The 15317-nt window shown below is 58.5% G+C and overlaps 1 protein-coding gene across 6 annotated transcripts in view; it reads right to left on the bottom strand.

Annotated features, from left to right (window-relative positions):
- Positions 1–10541, bottom strand: part of ATP2B3 (ATPase plasma membrane Ca2+ transporting 3) — a 61532-nt gene extending 50991 nt beyond the window's left edge. For 4 of the 6 annotated variants that reach the window (XM_020885439.2, XM_020885440.2, XM_020885443.2 and 1 more), the window contains exon 1: positions 10272–10540. The gene's annotated coding sequence lies outside the window, so the exon portion shown is untranslated. Of the gene's footprint in view, positions 1–10271 lie in introns of all 6 variants that reach the window. The other 2 variants (XM_020885442.2, XM_020885444.2) reach the window with 1 other exon arrangement.
- Positions 10542–15317: the final 4776 nt, after the last annotated feature.

Below are 15317 nucleotides of genomic sequence, written 5' to 3'. Positions count from 1 at the left end.
TTCAGGTGTATAGGGAGGAACTCACGAGCAGGTAATATGCCTGCCTTCCCTCCCTGACCAAAGTCAGCCCTGGTTCTCGGAGAGCCAGGAGGCCTCCCTGAAGTTTCCATGACCTGCTAACCTGTGACATTTCCATGGGTTCCCTGGAACATGGGGTGGTTCCAAACTGGGCTCCCTCTCTTCTGTGTCATTTGATATTGTCCTAGAAGTTCTAGGCAAAGGAGAAGACAGAACCAGCAGAGTACCAGAGAGAGAGACACAGACAAGCCATCAGGTCACAGGCAATACTGAGCACCCTTCTGTGTCGTGGCAGAATTCTACATTCCCTCTGTGCCCCAAGCCTCGAAGGTGGGAAGAGTCTCATTATCCCCACGTTAGGACTAAGCTGCTGAGGCACAGAGAGGTTAAAGAACTCACTCAAGATCACACAGCCAGGGACTTCCCCTGGTGCTCCAGGGACTGGGACTCTGCACTCTCAAGGCAGGAGGCCCAGGTTCGATCCCTGGTTGGGGAACTGGGAGGTCACATGCCAAAACTGCAGCTCCTACATGTCTCGGCGAGGATCAAGGACCCTGCAGGCTGCAACGAAAGTCTGCTGCAGTCAATAAATCATTCTTAAAACAGAAGAGGATCACACAGCCAGCAATGGGCAGAGGCCAATGTGGACTCAAGTAGTCTGATTCTGGAGAACTCTACATTGCTCATCTGCCAAGTGATGGCCCAGAGAGGCCCAGAAAAGAGATGAACACATGGTTCAAACCAATTAAAAGAGTTCACCAAAGTGACCAGACAGGAAATCTATTTCCATATACCTCAGAGATTGGTGGTGCTGGGGCTAGAGTGAGGCCCAGCACAAATCTCTCAACCTCTCTTGGTCTCCACTTTGGAATCAGGGAAAGGTGCCCTTGTTCCTCCTGGTGGCATTGCTGTGAACTCTGCTGTGAACTCACCACCACCACACACTGCCCCCCTAGGAAGGGCCCCAGAGCCCTGTTTCCCTGGAGGGTTTTCTCAAGCCCAGCAGCCACACCTGTAGACCAGAATTCATGGGTCAGAACCAGGCTCCACCAGGGAGGCCAGCCCATTCTGCTTGGCCAGGGGCTGACCCCTGGAGGGGCCTTTCACATCCTCCCCTGTTTCTGGGGCCATCCTCAAGCCAACCCAGGCCCCAAATCCCTCCTGTGGACCACAAGGCCCGAGTGGGGGGCCTGGAGAGGAAATGAGTCCCTAGGATGCTTCTGGGGGGAAGTCCACACTCCTACATGGGTGGCCTTGCATCGCCGGGTACCCCTCCATCCCGAGGGAAGCAGGAAGCCCTTTTACTTACTGGGGCCTTGCAGCATTATGGGGGTCATGACTCTACCCTGGGGGTGGGGGGACGGTCGTTTGTTCCCTGCCAGGGAAGGCTACAGCGTGAGCGAGCAGGAGCGGAGAAGCCCACAGGCAGGAAGCATAGTGACACTAATTATCCAATTACGGCCGCTGTGCCAGGAGAGCGCTGCATTGCAGCAGGGAGCCCGGGCCAGCGGCCCCGCCCCCGCATGCCAAGCTGCCACACTCTGCCCTCCTGCTTTACCCTGTGAGTGGGTGGCAGCCACTGAGGTCCTGGGCCTGTTCCGCAGAGCGGGGCCTGGCTGGCAGGCTCAGGAATAGTGGGCTTGGGGTGGGACCCAGAAGCACTCGGGCCTGGCCCCTGGTGCATGCCTCTGGCCCCCCAGGGGGCAGAGAACACATGCGTGGGGCTTGCGGAGCCTTGACCTCCAGGCTTTCATCGCCAAGAACACGTGGATAGAATGAGGGGCCCTCAATCCTGATCCCCACCCCACCAAAAAAAAAAAAAAAAAAAAAAAAAATCTCCCTGGCTCTGTCCATGGTACCACAGTGCCCACCCCGGCCAGCTTCCAATCCCCAGAGCCAGCTCCAAGCCACTGGAAGCAGCCAAGTCCTAAGCAGGTAATTAAGGAAATTACAGACAGCTGGAGGCCATGAGATGCTACAGGCCCAGGGGGACTAGATAAGGAGACTGTCAGGACACATGCTTCCTCCTAGGGACAGCCTCCGTGGGGACCCCATTATGGGTCCTCGTGGGGAAGGGTCTACTTTCTGTCTCCCCTTGGGAAGGCAGGCTTGGAAGGACTCTTCGAGTTAAGGTCAAGGGCTGGGGGACCATCAGGGAAGAATCCCCACTTCCCCTTGGCCAACAGAAGAGTCCATAAGGCCAGGCTGCAGATGGGGGACCTGAGATGCGTAGGCTAAGTTGAGCCCCACCTAGGGGGTCTCTGAGTGATGGCAAAGCATGTCTCTTTGGGTCCCTCATAGGACCCAGCTTGCCCAGAGGTTGGAGGTGGGTTTAGTGGCCAGGAGAAAGAAGTGATGAGGATCATTACCATACAGGGACCCTGGGCATAGGCCACACCAAGTATGTAGCAAAGACCTTGGTCGTGGGCACCCCACTGGGACGGGTGAATGGCAAGGATGCTAGGTGGGGCAGAGGAGACGCATTCAGACTGAATGTGGGAGTCCAGTCCAGCTGACCTTCTGTGACCCACACACGAAAAGCTAGCACGCTGGAGTGCTTGGGCCACGTTTGCAGGCTGACCTGCTGCCAAGAGCACGGACAGAGGAGGAGAGAGTGGCCGGTAGTGCCACCCTGGAGGACAGCTCAGAAGCTGCGGCCCAGGGAGGGGCATCTGCATGACTCCCAGGCTCTGCTCCAGCATCCTTACCAACCCCAGCTGGCAGCCATGGCAGGATCTGAAGGTCACCAGAGCATCAGACGGCAGGGGCCTGGCTGCCATCTGAATCATGGACCCTGTGCCCTCCTGGTTCCTGAAAGCTATCTCTGATGGAGGACCCTGCACACAAATGCAGAAGCCTCTCCAGCGAAGCCCTGCAGCCCCAGAGGGGTGCTCGGGAGGGAGTAGGGGGTCATGCAGAGCCAGGAGGGCCCCCATCACAACAATACAGGGTCTGAATACCCCTCGCTGGACTGATCATGGCCCACTAAGGCTGAGAGCCAGGAAGGGGCTGGTGGATGGTGGGGGACAAATTGGGGGGACAGGTCTGGCAACCCCTGCAATCAGATGACAGTGCCGCCTCCTGCTCAGAAGAGGGAGCCCGGGAGACCTGACCAAGCCGCCCCCTTCCTACCCAGAGCTGCAGCCACGTGGGGCTGGAGTCCCAGGCGGTAGCCCCCAGCCAGTCCTTGCCCTCCAGCCCTGTGGTTAGATGGGGGTGCTGGGGGCACCCTCGCTCTGCTGTGCTCCCCATGACAGAGAAGGGGAGCACACCCAGGGCCCTCCCACCAGGTCCTGGGAGGAAGGGCCTGGTCAGCGGCCCAGGAGGGAGGGGTCAGGTAGGGTGGGGGGCCCCCAGGACAGCTGGAACCCCAGCACCAAGGGGCCTGGACTCCCGGCCCCAGCTCACGAGCCTCCCTCCCAGGCCTCTGGCTCCAAACTAACACAGGACACTGCCCAGGCTCTTCCAGCAGGAACAGAGCTAAGGCCCAGGGCTGGGGAGCGGGAAGGTCCCCCTGGGCCCGCCTGGCAGCTGGATGCCTGAACGAGGCAGGGAAGCGGGTTACCCAACTGAGGGCACCGAGCGTTCATGGTCAGGCTGGTCCCACCACCACAAGCTGCCCAGCGGTCATCTCGCAGAGGCTCGGCCCGGAGCCCACCGCCGCCAGCCTCACCCCCAGGGGGTCCAGGGTGGGTGTCAGCACGCAGGTGTGCCAGGATGCCCAGCGCCCCATGGTCTTGGGCTGGAGGACGTGCCCAGGCCCCTCGGGAAGAAGGGCCCGTGGTGGCTGGGTGGCATCCACTTGCATTCAGGGCCAGCCTGAGTTCAGACCCGCAACTCCAAAGGGAGCCAAGAGGACCAGAGCCCCAGGCTCTGAGGTCCCCTGTGGCCAGGATGGAGGTGGCCGGCAGTGACGCCTGTGTTTCCCGGCCCCTTGCTTGGTGGCCAGCTTTGTCTTCCCACTTCTTAATCAGCAGGGTCTGGTGACCCTGGGCCGTCTGGCCATCCTCACTGTAGGCCTTTGCTTCTGATCATGCTCTTCCACCCTCCCCTGCCTCCCCTGTGTCCCTCTGTGAGGAATACCCAGTGTCTGCGGAGAGCCAGACTCTAGCCAAGTCTGCGGGGAAGCATCCTTGCTCCAGAGGCTGAAGAGACCCAGACAACAAGAGCTTGATTCGAGGGACTGGACAAGCAGTTCTAAAGGTCAGGGGACAAAGAGGCAAGCAAGAAGAGCAAAGGAGTTTTGCTTTCAGATAACTGACGTGGAACCTGCAGGTCAGGTATCAAAGGATACAGGGTGTGGGCAGACGACCCAGGGACAGGCCCTACCAGATATCAAGATCACACATTAGCCAGGGAACAAATGTCTTAATAAAAGAAATGGGAATGATGGCTTACTACTTGGGAACCTCACCTTGTACTATTCCCCAACACGCTTTTTTTTTTTTTAATTAAACTGGATTTGGCAAATTCCGCCCTCAAAGCCAAATCTGGCTGTGAAGTGTTTTTGTGAATAAAGTTTTATTGGTACAAAGCCATAGTCAGGACAGAGACATTGTGACTTGCAATGTGGAAAATATTTACTCTCTGACTCTTCAAAGAAAAAGCTTGCCGACCCCTGGATGAAAGAATTAGACATCTTAAAAATGCAGCTACACATATGCTCACTCACACACACGCAATATGTGTGTGTGTGTGTGTGTGTGTGTGTGTGTGTGTGTGTGTTAGTCACTCAGTTGTGTCCAACTCTTTGCGACCCCATGGACTGTAGCCCACCAGGCTCCTCTGTCCATGGAATTCTCCAGGCAAGAATACTGGAGTGGGTTGCCATTTCCTCCTCCACACACACACACACACACACAGATAGGGCCAACCCAGATAGCTCTGGACAGTTCTCAAGTTTCTGTAAGGGATTCTGTAAGCCTAGAAGCAATGGAAGGAATCACACACACAAAATTGTGAGACAGAAATCATTCACCTTTTGCATGAAGACATGAAAAGGCAAAGAACAAAGGGGATTTAAAACTATTTGCAACCAGGATGTTAAACTGTTTGTATCTTTCATGGATCAAGTTTACCCAGAACCACAAGAGGAAACACTTGGTCCTTCATAAATAAAGGTGAGGAAGAAATAAATCACTCAACAAGAAGAGAGACAATCAATAAATGTGGAAAAATGCTCACCCTCAGGAAAAATTCAAGACAGAAACTGAAGTAGATATTTTGAACCTAGATATTTATGCCAGGTTGTTTGATTATAAAACTTAACACTGGCAAGGCTGCAGTGAGCCAGCCCTTCTGACGCCCAGAAAAGCCCTTTGGAGCAGAATTTGGCAGAACGAGCTTCCGTCTGGGCACTCTCTCCTTGGGACAGAGGGAGTCACCTGCCGAGATGCTCAGCAGAGCCTCACGGAGGATAGTGAAACGAATCCGACCGCCTGAATCTCCACAAATAGCCAAATAATTAAGTGAATTACAATCTCCTGAGAGAATATTATTCAGCCATTAAAATTTGTAATTACAGCCCTGAGGAGCATCCTGATACATCCTGGGTGCTTGAGAAATTGCTATCGAGTGAGTGAACCATCATGTGTCATTCCTTCAAGTACTTTATTTGTGCGATAAGTACTGACTGCTTTCATAATCTTAAAAAAATTAAACCATATCCATTTTGAAAAAAAAAACATTTAGAAAGGAATTGCATTAATAAAAAAATGCTTGTGTGAAGTAAAAAATAGATTCCACAATGGTGCCCGCGGTATAATTACAATAATGTGAAAATAAATAGCCCATGCAAAGAAAACGGCACAGAAATGGGTCCAATGAAATGGGAAACACTGGCTGGCATTTTGGTGATAGGATGGGGAGGGCTGTTTCTACATCTTCTACTTCTCAGCGTTCCATGAATTTTCTGGTAAGAGCATGCATGTTAAGAGCATTGTTTTAAACTGAAATGCAAAAGTGTTATTAAAAAAAAAAACCCACCCAAGAGCCTCCCCCATCTGCAGAGCTGCCCAGGTGCCTCCAGCATGCCCAGTGAGAGATCCTGAGCCCAAGGCAGGAGACAGATCCAGTTTGCCCAGTTCTGTGGGTGCATCTCGGCTGGCCCTTGGTAAGTATGGGAATAGACTCAGGGTCCCCATGAGGATCAGTCTGCATTGGCTCTAAAGTGGCATGGGGTGACACAACATCCTGGACTGATGGAAATGTTCTCTGTGTGTGACTTCTGAGCACTTGAAACATGCTGTGTGGCCAAGGCCTGGAATTTTCAACTACAGTTTTCATCCACTTGCACTTGTGGCTAGCGGCTATCACACTGAACCTTGGCCGCTATAGGAAGCACATTTCTCATCTGAAGACAATGGTTTGCCTTTACTGAGGAGCCACCTACAGAACACCGAGTCAGGCTCAGGACCACATTATGTAAGGTGATCCCCAAGGATACTGACCACAGCACCCACTTCACATGACTCTGATGTGGACCCAAGTTGCCCTGGACTTGGGACTCAGTAGAAACCTCTTGCTCTGCCCCCCAGCTGCACTGGTCCCCCTCGCCCTGTGGTTCTGGGTGTTGGTTTTGCTACCTCCTAGCCATGTGACCTTGGCCACATCCCCTTCCCAAGCTTGGGCAGTCTGATGATCCCCAGCCCCGACTCCTCTGGCAGGGAGCCTCTTTCCTCTGTCCTGGGGATGTTTGGGCTCAGATCCTGCTCTCCAAGCAGCGCTCCCAGGCCCACTTCCAGCACCTCCCACCCAACAGAAGGTGCACAGGCAGGGGAGAGCTTTGCAACCAGGCACCGCTTGGCCTGTCTTCTCGCAGGGAAGGCCTGTCTTAACCAGGGCAGGGCAGGGAGAAACAGCCAGCAGTTGGGGTACCAGCTAAAGAACTAGCCTTCTGGGGAAGCATGGGGGTGAGACAGCATCTGTGCAGTGCAAGGGTCTGCTTGCTGTTCCCAGTAAAGTAATTGCCGAGCCCGGCCCCCTGAGCCCATCTCACAGGCGGCACGCCCTGGGTCAGACTGAACCGTCTGCCTTCGCTGCTACAGCCTGGGTCTCCATGCATCAGCAGACACCTACCCACTTTTGTAGAGGTGCCCTAGAGGGGTCCCAGGGAATAACACTGAAGGACAGATAGTCCCCCTAACTTGTTCTGGACTCGTATAACCCCACAGTTTGTCCGTTTCCCTCAGGGGGTAGCTGGGGGCCCAGCTACTGGGTCATTCTGCAGACTCAGTGAGGTGTGAGGTGTAGGGTCTTCCCAGGACTGGAAGTGCCCTTGACCCGAATAGGCTCATGTGTCCAATGCTCCGTTTTGCTGAGTTCCACCCAGACTCCTAGAGGCGATGGAACCAGTGGCGACACGCACAAACCAGACTCAAGAGTCTGACTGGCCTGCCTTCCAATCCAGCTTTGAGCACCTTCTCCTGGCTGTGTGACCTTGGACAACTTGCTTAACTTAATTCTGGGCCTCACTGGCCTCATCTGCAAAACGGGGACAGCAACAGTTGCTGCTTCATTTGGTTGTTTCACTGAAGTGAGAGAATGTCTGGGAAGCCCTGACCACCGTGTCTGGCACAAATTATCGTCACTGTCAGGGCTGACATTAGTTGATGTGCTGGTGACCCTGACAGAGACAGCAGCCATCAGTTAAATACATACAGCCTCAGTTTACAAACCGAAGGGAGTGCAGCAGGCAAAGTCCACATGTATGCTGACAACTCTGTAAGGTGGTAGGAGGAAGCTGGGTTTGGCTTTGCCCAGCTGGGAGAGTCCCAGCTGGAGTTGAGCTCTCAAAGTCCCCAGGAGCCCAGGACCCTCTGATCTCACCCACCAAGGAGGCGAGGGTGTCCCTCTAAAAGCCACGATGGAGGAGGGGCAGAGAGGCTGCCGCTGACCCCAGCACCCTTCGCTGCCTCCTTGCGCGCCAGGAGAAGCTGCTCTGGACCGGACGGAGAGCACACACTGAGTCACGGCTGGCCTCCCCATGCTCCCAAATGATTCAGTCTCTGAAGCTCCAGCTCTGAAGCCTGAAATGTCAGCGGAGTTCACCAAGGCCCACCCCCGGGCTCCCCGGGCCTGCAGCGGGAAGAGACTTAGCCAAGGTCACAAAGACCAGCCGGCCCAGAGCTGGCACCAAAGCGGGGTGCTTCTGGCCACCTTCTTTGTCCCCTGGGGGCCTGCTGCAAAGTCTCCGCCTGCCAGCTGCCAGTGCTCTTAGCCTCTGGGTCTTCTTTCCCCAGAGGACTGGTTTCCCTTCTGGCTCTGCACAAAGCCCCCTCCCACGCCACCCCGGTTCCATCTGCCTGTGTTACTCCCCCAGCCCCCAACTTCTGTGCCAGAGATGCCTGCCCCTTCGCTCAGACCACCTGGTGGCGCTAGGCATGGACCAAGTTGGTCTGATACAGACTGCCTGTGTCCTTGGCCCTCCTCCTTGAGGCTAGTAGCAGGGACAATCCATGCCCTCAGATCACAGCTGCCCATCCCCCTCCGAACGACTTGCTCTCCAGGGACTGGCTCCACCCTCAGATCCTCTGCTGAGCCTCAACTGAGACCTTCAGGGGCCTGGGCAGCACCCCCCAACCGTTCCCTCTGTGGGCCAGAGCAGGCCTGGGGTTCCCACTGCCCAGGTCTGCACCCCAGTTCCCCTCTCAGGAGCCATGTGGCCTTGGCCTCCCTGGCTGGGAAAGGGGGTGATGGCAACAGTGGCAATGTTTGTTGAGACTCAGCCGGAGAGTCTAGATACCCTATGAGAACCGTGCCAGGATCTCTGGAGCTGCTCCCCTACCAGCCACTTGCCCATCCAGGCAAATGCGAGCCCTAGTCCCTTCCCCTCTTCAGGTCCCAATTATCCCGTCGGGAAAATGGGGACAAGAATGCGGGCCTGGCCTCCCTCCCTGGGTGATTCTGCAGATTCTGTGAGGTCAAGGTCGAAAACGTGCCATGCAGAAACCCATGCCCACTCTGAGTCAGACCTCCTGTGCTGGGCACCTGAGCACTCTGTGTAGATAACTACCCAGTCCCTACCTGAAGACACTCACCGACAAGTGAGGGGTGACACCAGTGGGTTGAGAGGGGACAGAGCTGGGGGGCAAAGGAGGGGGCTGCCTCCCAGGCTGGCACTCAACTCCTTGGGGCAGCCAAGGGAGATCGAAATCACTGGGGTCAGGCTAGACCTGACCCCGTGGCTGGCAGGGATGCACCTGGAGTTGGGGACCCGACAGGCTCAGCTTTGATCCACCAAGTGGCCCCACTTCCCCGCCCTAGACCTGAGGAGTGTCAAGTGCTGGATTCGGGGGCCACAGCCCTGCCCTGTACTTTCATGGAACATCGCCACAGTCTCTCCCAGCCCCTCACCAGACCCCCGCCCTGGGCTTCCCAAGGCTGCCTCTGGTCCTGCCCGCCCCATGCAGGGCCCCCACCCATCCACAGTTGACCAGGCCACTAAACCCTAAAGGGGCCAGTGGCAGGAAGGAGACCAGGTCGGCCAGAGTGCGAAGAGGAGACCTGGGGCTCTCAGCCTCAGGGGGACGTGCCACACCAGTGCTCCAAATGCCAGAATCCGAAACCCCAGAGAATGTGGCAGGACCCCGCAGGGAGAAGCCATCTGGCCAAGGTCACCCAGGTGAGGGGCGGGGGGGAGGACGGCAGTGCACCGAGTGATGGAGGAGTTAGCCAAGTGTGGCCGGGGCTGCTTGCCCGTTGGCATTGCCTGGGCCGGTGGCGGGGTCGGCCCAGCAGCTGTGTGGGTGCGCGGGGGTGGGGGGACAGTGTGGGAGCGTGTGAGGGTTTGTCAGACTGTGGGTCCGGGAAGGATGATACAGTGTGAGAGCGCAGGGTGCGGGGGGTGGGGATGGGGGAGGGGGTGCCTAGAGGCTCTGAGAAGGTGCGTGTGCATGCCGCAGCTCCAGCCGAGGCCCGGCGCCCCCTCTCGGGCTGTGCCCCCCCCCTTTCCTGGACCCGCCCGCAGCCCCTCGGCGGTCTTTCTCCCCAGACGCAGATGCGCGTGCGCGCAGGATGCGGGGCGCCGGGCGCAGGTTGCGGGGCGCTGCCCGCCCTCTCGGCCGCCGAGGGCCCCCAGGGGTGACGCTCGGCCGCGGTGCCGCAAGGACACGCAGGCCAGACGCAGGGCACAGGTGGCTCGGGGCGGGGATCTGGGTCCCCCCACCTGCAGGTCGGGCCACCTGCCGGGCCGCCCGCTCCGCCTGCGCCCGCGCCCACCCCGGCGGCGGCCGCGCGTCTAAGGCACCACTTACCCGGTCATGGGCACGGCCGCTCCCGCGGCCTCGGTTCAGGCGGGCGCTGTCTCTAGTCTCTGCGGGCGGGCGGCCCGGCAGGCCACGATCGGCTCCGGGGACCGCAAGGCCCGGGCACGGGGCGGCCTGGCCGGCGGCGTGGGCACGACCCTCCGCGGCGGCCGAGGGCTGCGGCCGAGTGCTCCCCACGCTCTGCACCGGCAGCGGCAGCGGCAGGCGACGCGGCGCGCTCGGCTCCAGCCGCAGCTCTGAGCGCGGAGGGAGGGAGGAGGGAGGGAGCGGGAGGGGGGAGGAGAACGGAGGGAGGAGGGAGCCAGTGCGGGGGGCGGCGCGCGGCTCGGGGGCCGCGGGGCGCGAGCCATGGGACTCCGGAGCTCCGCGCCCATTGTGCGCCCAGGACGCGCGGGGGTGCCTGCCCTTCTCGGTTTGGCAGTGACCCCCAGAGGGCGGCGGCCGAGGATGGGGGTGGGCGCAGGCTGGTACTGGGGGACCCTGGCACCCGGGAGCTCAGAGAAAGGGCGTCGAGAGCGGCAGGCTGCCTCTCCCTCTCCAGGGCACCGCCCGGAGTCTGTCTCCTTGACAGTCGAATGGGGCGTGAAGCTGAGTCGCTGATTTGTAATGTGGTGGTCTTTGCTCTTCTCTGGCCCCCGACTCCCACCCTGCGGCTTCAGAGGTGTTGATAATTCTCAGGAAATCTAAACAGTTTTCCGGGAGGGTGGCCAGAGCTTGGGACAGGGTCTCAAAGCCAGTGACCCCAAAGGTTATCACACAAACACCATCATACAGGACCCAGGGCGATCCTGCACACAGGTGAACACCCAGAGGCAGACACAGAAGAGCACACCTTTACGGACATGTGGAAACAGACACACAGACCAAACTCTAGTGTGGAGAAGACCACCCCCCCGCCCCATCCTCATCACCACCGTATGGCCAAATGCACATAGCGACATCCGCAGACAGACTCAAGCATGTGCCCATGGCCACCCAGTGGCCAGGTGGGAGCTGGCCAGCCCTGCCCCTGGTCCTTAAAGCCCCAAGCTGCCCAATCCCAGGGGCAGTCAGTGCCTCCACACCCCGATTGGGCCTTTGCCACCATCTGTGAGCAGTGAGCAGAGTGCCATGGGATGGGGGTGGCACGGGACAGGGGCTGAGTGTGTGGAAGACAAGTGCCAGGCCCCAGTGAGCATCACCACCCCCGAGCAGGCAGGGAGACAAGGCCCAGACACAGCCACTAATTCTTTCTTGCCTCAGACAAACAGGGTCCCAGGGTATCCTGCGTGCCAGGCCCAGGCTGGGCGCCAGGGGTGTGGCTGGGACCCTGACACAGGGAGCTGGTGGGCAGAGCTTGAACTCAAGGCATGGCACTTGGGGTAAAGGCCACAGGAGATGTAAGATGGTACTGGGAGCTCAGAGAGGAGGTGCCAGGGTGGCAGGACCTAAAGGCCACAAAGGCACTGCAGGAGGTCTTCCCCAGGTCAGGGGACAGTCCCACCTTGTCACAGTCTGTCCCTTCTGCAAGAAGCCCTTGAGATCTGGTACATTTCAGACATTCCACCTGGGTTCACGCGTGCACACCCCCACACACACACCCACTCTGACTTACACGTGCTGACACACATCCTCTTGCATGCAGATACACTCGTACATGATGACATTGTCACACGTGCTGACACACACATGGTGACATATGCATGCTCACACACGCTGCCACTCACATATGTTGACACACTCACAAACAGTGACACACATGCTCCCGCATGCTGACATTCCTACATGCTCACTCAGAACACACTCACACTTATGCATGCACATTCACACCAAAGCTCACCCATGGTCACAGCCTCACACATGCACACTTACCATTGCTTAGCCACAATTCCTCATAGCCACACTTACTGCCTCAGAGGGCTCACTCATACTCACTCACCCACATGCACACATGCTGTTATTCTCACACTTTTACCCTCTCATCTCCAATTATTCACAGTCACGTACTCGCGCACAATTGTATGCACTCAGTTATTCACACACACACACTCAGAGCACTTGGGGCTCTTCTACCCTGGTGTGGATGCCTGGGTCAGGCTTGTGCCCCATCACCCGTCTCAATGAAAACCCAGCTTGACCACCAGCTCAGGGTACAAGTGGGTGCCCCCAGGGCCCAGATGCAGGGGTGGCCAGGACAACCAGGCAGAGAAGACCCCAGGCTGCAGGGGCCATACCATCTCGAGCTGTGGGCCCTACCTGTTGTGATAAGTGTCCTTTTAAGAGGGAGGCAGGAGTGAGTTTTTGTAGCCCTCCTGATACCCTGATTTTGGACTCCTGTGTTCAAGAACATGAGACTTGATCTGTATTTGAAGCCCCCGTGTGGTCTTTTGTCAAGGTGGTGGCCCTGGGCAGCTCATACCAGCCCTGACCTAGCAGCCCCTGCTGGGTCCCTTCAGTGCTGGAACTACCCGGGCCCTCTGGGGTGGCAGGGGCCCTGTGTCACCCCTGACGACGACGCTCTGCTCCAGGGGTTTGGCCTTCGCCTCTTCCAGAAAACCCTGCCCTCCTGAGACTGGAGCCCACGGAGGTGGGGCCAGAAATGGATGAATATCCCCTCCAGGTTCTCAGAGTGGGGTCCCTCCACCCCTTGGGCCCTTCAGGAGGGGCTGTCGCTTTCGGTGCCCTGGCCCTCGCCCTCAGACACCTGGCTGATTGCCCCTCGGACAAGCACCAACTTGTCTAAACCTCAGCGGTGGATTGAGCTTAGGCTCCAGCTGGGCCCGGCCACATCCAGAAGGCACCTGACTTGCCAGGAGGGCTGGGAAATGTCCCCTGCCCCAGCCCTGGATCACTCAGGCAGCCCCTTTGTGGCCTCTCCATTCACGGGACTGCCCGCCCCCAGTGAGCTGCTGCCATGACTTTCATTGCCCTGTGTGTGTGTGTGTGTGTGTGTGTGTGCGCCAGCCCCAGCTCACTCTCAGGGTCAGACCCCTCCTGCAAGTCACACCTGCGTGCCCAGAGCTCCCCAGGGGGCCCCAAGCTGCCCCCTGCGCCCTCTCCAGCTCTAACCCCGTGTCCAGTCTGTACCCAAGGGCAGGCTGGACCCAGTCCAACTCAAGGTTGGCTGGGCCCGGTCCCTCCCCCCTCTTTCCCTGGGGGTTACTGTGGCTTTGGAACTGGACTCCCCTCCACCCATCCATCACTCCCCACCCCAGTTCAAGCCCAGTATCCCAGCCTTCTGTACCTGGCGGGCTGTGGGCTGGCAGAGATGCGGCCTTAGGCTTTTTTCAAAGGCCGGTCACTCTCCACTTTTGCTTTCTTCTTGCTATCATCTCAGACCTTGCCATTCACCCCGTAGCTGACTGACACTAAGTGGACTTGTTGGTCTTGGACCTGGGGCTCTGGCTATGGAGACCTTCCTTCCAACTGGTCTCCGAACCTGCAGTGGGGAGGTGGGATGGTGGGGTTGACTGGGTCATCCCCTGGGTCCCTGAGAGCCACACTCTGGTCCTGCCTGTGGGGTCTTGTCACCTCTTATGCAGGGTGACCCACCCGGCCCATGGGCCACGTTCCCAGGGGCCCTACCCCAGGGGTTGGCTCTGTGCCTCCCAGCATTATGACACGGGTCCCACCAGTTTGTCAAGGCACCCATGTCCCCGAGGGAGATGGAGGCAGGGAGGGAAGGAAGGGCAGGGCAGCCAGGAGAGAAGACAGGCATCCACGATCTCCAGTGGGGGCGGGGGGTACTGAGTTGAACCTGTGCCCCAGGATCTGGTGCCCTGAGCTCCTGCCAGTGAGGGGACTTGATTGAGGCCCTGACTCCTGGCTCCCCGCCACTGCCCTTGCCCCAAGCCTGCCCAGCTCAGTAGAGATCGCCAGGGCCGTGGAACGCATGGCCCAGAATAGTGCTATGATGCCGATGAGTGGCATTCTATCGTGGGGCCAACCACACTGAACAGCACCTTCCGTCCCCCAAAGGAAAAACCCTCCTCTTGAAGGGCCTAAGGGGTGGAAGGGCCCCACTCTGAGAACCTGGGGGGGGGTGGTATTCATCCATTGCTGGCCTCCATCTCCGTGGACTCCGGCCTCAGGAGGGAAGGGCTTTCAGGAAGAGGTGAAGGCAGTTCCATGCCAGACCCCTGGGGCAGAGCATCGTCATCAGGGGTGACACAGGGCCCCTGCCACCCCAGAGGGCCCGGGCAGCTCCAGCATTGAAGGGACCCAGCACGGGCTGCCAGGTCAGGGCTGGTATGAGCTGCCTGGGGCCACCACCTTGACAAAAGACCACACGGGGGCTTCAAACACAGATCCAGGCTCTCGTGTTCCGTCGGTGGCCCATGGCTGCTCAGGGAAGCCCTGGTTCCCATCGCCCAGTGCCCAGAACCCTGGTGCGGGATGAGGGCAGAGCCGTCAGGCTGGAGGTAGCCTGCCTCCTGCTTAGCCCTTGGCTTGCCACCCAAGGGGCATTTCTCTGAGGACTGTCCTCTCTTCGTCCTCTCTAGGGCAGATCTGTGTCCCCTGGCTTCACCAGCTGTGTCCGCGATCCTTCCTAGCGAGCCTGAGCCTGCGTGCTACGACCTGGGCATGGCTCTGCTGGCATACAGGGGGACCTACTCGGTGGACGCGCTGCTGGGAGCCTAGGCCAAGCCAGCACAGGTGAGTGTACATGGCACTGGATCCTGTTCCCATGAGGCCTGAACCTCCTAGGAGTGCGCCCCCTAGTGCTCACATGGGTGTGGCACACGGCTCTGCCCACAGCCGACATCCCATACCATTCTGAGCCCCCAGACTCCAAGACCAGCTCCCTCTGGTGGTCTGCAGCCAGCTCTGCTTCAGGGATAGCCCAGGCGACAGAAGGCAGGGCTAGAAGGGAGGGAAAGGGGGCAGCCTGGGGCCTTCTGCCTGGTTTCCTGGGCCCTCTAGGTCTAGCCTCCAACCTGAGGGTGCTCAGGACCCTTCCTTGAAGGCAGGGAAAGCAGCGAGTAGGCAACCCAAGGCTGGGCGTGGGCACACAGAGGCAGAACCTGGGAGCCAGCCGCAGTAGCCCAGTGTGGC

The sequence above is a fragment of the Odocoileus virginianus genome, unplaced genomic scaffold, assembly GCF_023699985.2.
Source record: "Odocoileus virginianus isolate 20LAN1187 ecotype Illinois unplaced genomic scaffold, Ovbor_1.2 Unplaced_Scaffold_18, whole genome shotgun sequence".
Taxonomy (NCBI): Eukaryota; Metazoa; Chordata; class Mammalia; order Artiodactyla; family Cervidae; genus Odocoileus; species Odocoileus virginianus.
The sequence above is the reverse complement of the archived record's forward strand: the minus strand, read 5'-3'. Positions and strand labels throughout refer to the sequence as shown.